Source organism: Dermacentor andersoni, chromosome 2 (genome assembly GCF_023375885.2).
Source record: "Dermacentor andersoni chromosome 2, qqDerAnde1_hic_scaffold, whole genome shotgun sequence".
NCBI lineage: Eukaryota > Metazoa > Arthropoda > Arachnida > Ixodida > Ixodidae > Dermacentor > Dermacentor andersoni.
This window is the reverse complement of record NC_092815.1, coordinates 258,190,760-258,194,480: the sequence shown is the minus strand read 5'-3', so window position 1 is coordinate 258,194,480 and position 3,721 is coordinate 258,190,760. Positions and strand designations below refer to the sequence as shown.

Below are 3,721 nucleotides of genomic sequence, written 5' to 3'. Positions count from 1 at the left end.
CTTTATCGGGCGACCACGTTTGGCCGCCTAACAAATGTTATCGCGCAGCGCAGGACGCGCCTGCATGTAAAAGAAGTTTCTAGAATGTTATCGATGGTTCCGTCCACTGTCTTTCACCGCAACTTGTGTAATCTGATTGGATGTATGCGCGACGCGAATAGTGTATAACTTTGCGGAAGACACGCGGATCCCATCGGTTAATCTGGAACATTCGACGACTGATCTATAAAAGCCGACGCGCTTGACCCGCTGATCAGATTTCCGACGATCGCCGACTGTGTTCGCCGCTTTCGTTGTGCTATAAGTGTAGCCTGTTTTGTGGGCACAGGTTAGCCCAATAAAATCTAGTTTTGCCTTTCGCAGTATTGCTACTGTGTTCTTAACGTCACCACCACGTGACAACATAGAATGAGAGCCCCGCCATCAGGCCAGTGTTGCCAGGTCCGACATGGGGGCGTAGCCAAAAGCCAGATATGGTACCCCTAATGTAGTTAAACACAAAAAAAACGCAAAAAAAATTTGTCGGCATATAGCCATTTTTATTGTATATACATTTTTCACATTCGACTACGGTAACCTCTTTTTGCACAACCCGTCGTGTAACAAAAAGTCCGTAACGCCGCGACGGTCGACCCTTGACATCCACTACAGCGACGTCATGCTTGCACATAGAACACTTTCTTGGTTGGCCCCGGAAACTCAAGTTCCAGCGAATCGCTGCACAGTGCGAACCTATCAAAATGAATCTCGAATGTAAGCACGAAGAAAAACGCCGGAGGACGCTTCAAGGGACTGACCACTGGCCAGAATGTGTCGGGAGACGTTGAAGGAAATGAAATGAACATGATTTGTAGTGATAGAATCCAGCACGCTGTTCGCGATTGAAGAAGGGATCATACTTTCAAATTGGCAAAGAGTCTCAAAACCCAGTGTGCGGCGAGGCCTGGCAGTGAAATCTTGGTACTTCGTATGTAGTCTATGAGATTACGGTACGTAAGTCGGCTGTTCTTAAGTACAAACATATTTATTGCTTATAATTGCAGTTGCTAAATTATTAGACCCTTGCGCTTAATACTATGCTTCGGAAATCAGAAGCGCCCGCATAGATACGGTAAGATGCTGAACTGCGTATCACGTGTAAAAACTTTGTTTCGTTTTTGATCCGATTTGTTTCGGTTTGACTGTTTAAATACCAAAGCAGTTAGACAGAAAACGAAATGATGTAGCTATTATTGCAAAAACACGAATCGTAGGAACGTCGACTAGATAGAAAAAATAACACTTTCTCACAGTTACGGCCGAACTTGTCTGGGTCCCGCTAATGCCGGCGTATAATTGTTATGGCGCTCACCAATCACCACTCCCAGTAAACCAAGACGTCCTACCTGCAGATCCAAATATTCTGATGAAAAATGCTCCACGGCGTTTTCCGCGTCACCAGTGTGGTGTTGAGCGAAGGTGGAAGTCAGACTCCAGCCGCCCCGAAGTAAAAAGCCGTTTATTTAACATATACAACCAATATATATATAATGAAGAACAGAAGCGCCCCCTGGGGAATAAAGAACTGAAATGAATAACCAAACTGAATATAACATTCTCCCTCCCTTATTTTTAGTGGTTAGTTGTTAGTAAGTACTAGTAAGGAAACCCCCAAAGCATACACACTGTACTTATTTACACACATTTACAACCTATGTACACAATGTCAGACCGCCAACTAATTGGTCTGATAGTCTTGGAGCCAGGCCGGTGGCCGGCGCTCTCGGGTCGCCCGCGTTGGACGTCGCACTGGCGACTGGCTCGTTGACTGCTGCTGCTGTATGCCAGGAGACAGTGCCAGTGCCTGCGCCCTGGGAGAAGGAGGCTGTAACGCGGCAGGCTGCAGCACATCGGGAGACAGCGGCTGCGGCGTGGCAGGCTGCAGCGCCTCAGAAGACCACGGCTGCGTGCTTGACGGTGTGGAAATAGAACAGGATAGCGGGTCAACAACAGTCGGCTGCGGAGCAATGGACGTGTATAAGCACTTGAGAGCAGAACCCTCAATGCGAAGATCCACGGCTTTAATGCCGTCAAGACCGATCAGACAAGTTCCTCGGTGAACAACATAAAAACGTAGCGACGCTGTGCGGCCTTTAAACCGAACGTCTGCCTGGAAACAACCTAGCACTGGAATCGGCCGTTGAGAGTAGTCAGACTAACAAGTGGAGCAGGCAGGAGCGGAACGCTCTCAAAATATCGACTGAATTCTTGCTCCGACAGGATTGAAACGGACTACCCTGAATCAACAAGGAATGTCAAAGTGACATTCGCGACTTGCACTTGAATATGAATTCCGCTACGCACGGAACGTTGCACAGTCAAAACTTCCTCAGCACTGCTGGATGACGAAACATCTTCATGAAAATCAACTTCACGGACTCGACCTTGCATTCGAGTTAGCTTGCGGCTGCATACCCTTTGAAAGTGGCCCTTGCGACCGCAAAACGAACAAGCCTTGCCATGCGCTGGGCACTGCGGCGCTGACGCGATGTGGTCCCGCGAGCCGCATCGGAAACAATGTGGCGAACCGGAGCGGCTACTCTGTTCTCGGTTCCGCTGGGGGGGGTTCCGCTGCGGCGCACGTGAGCCGCCCGCGCTCCTCGTTAAATTCTGCTCTAAGGTGGCTGCCGGTTGTGAATTCCTTTTTTTTCGAAGAATGCGACGATGGTTCTCGACGCTGCCGCAATGAAATTGCTTCGACCGAAGCAGAAAGCTCCTTTAGCTCTTCAGCCGCCTGCTCAAACTGAAGTGCAATTCGAACAGAATTCTCGAATGAAAGTGTGGAACCCTCGAGCAGTAACCGCTCACGTACGCGATTGGAAGCTACGCCGGCAACGAATTGATCCCGCAGAGCATCATCTTGCGAGGCAAACGAACAATGTGACGCTAGCTCCCGTAGAGCGGCAACAAAGTCATGAACGGACTCGCCTGTGTGTTGGCTGCGGCGGTGAAAGCGATGACGCTCGATGATAACGTTGCGCGACGTCGAAAACTGGTGCCGTACTACGGCGAGTGCAGAGTCGTATTCGTCAGGAGGGGCCACGACAGACTTGTCATCGGCGCGTGCTGCGGCACTTGGCGCGGCCGGTGCTGCGACGCTGGTCCCTGCATGTAGCGTCTCATAAATACGCTGGCCCTCAGCCCCCAAACAATGCAAAAGAATAGCCTTGCGTTGCTCCGACTGGAATGCGGCGGCTCCGGATGCCAGCAAGTACACGTTGAACATCTGCTCCCACTGCTCCCATGGCAATGACGGACGGCCGGGCGTTGGAAGGAAAAACGGTGGCGGAGCAAGCCCGGTGAAGCTCATGGTGGGCGGATACGGACGGCGCAGTGGGGCTGGAGGTGCGTTCACGAACATCCTCGTCGCCAATGTGGTGTTGAGCGAAGGTGGAAGTCAGACTACAGCCGTCCCGAAGTAAAAAGCCGTTTATTTAACATATACAACCAATATATATAACGAAGAACAGAAGCGCCCCCTGGGGAATAAAGAACTGAAATGAATAACAAAACTGAATATAACAACCAGTTCACGATTAGACACTCTGACCGTTAAGCTTCTTTTGCATCAAAATATACATACCCTGAAAATTGGTTCTCAGTACGTTTGAGCTTCGCCTTTAAGAGTGGAGCGCGATAGCACTCAGATCCCTAACTGCTTCTCACGCTTCCCGGCGACTGC

The 3,721-nt window shown here is 50.0% G+C and overlaps 1 pseudogene; it reads right to left on the bottom strand.

Annotated features, from left to right (window-relative positions):
* Positions 1–423: 423 nt before the first annotated feature.
* On the bottom strand, positions 424–3,448 carry LOC140215899 (uncharacterized; annotated as a pseudogene).
* Positions 3,449–3,721: the final 273 nt, after the last annotated feature.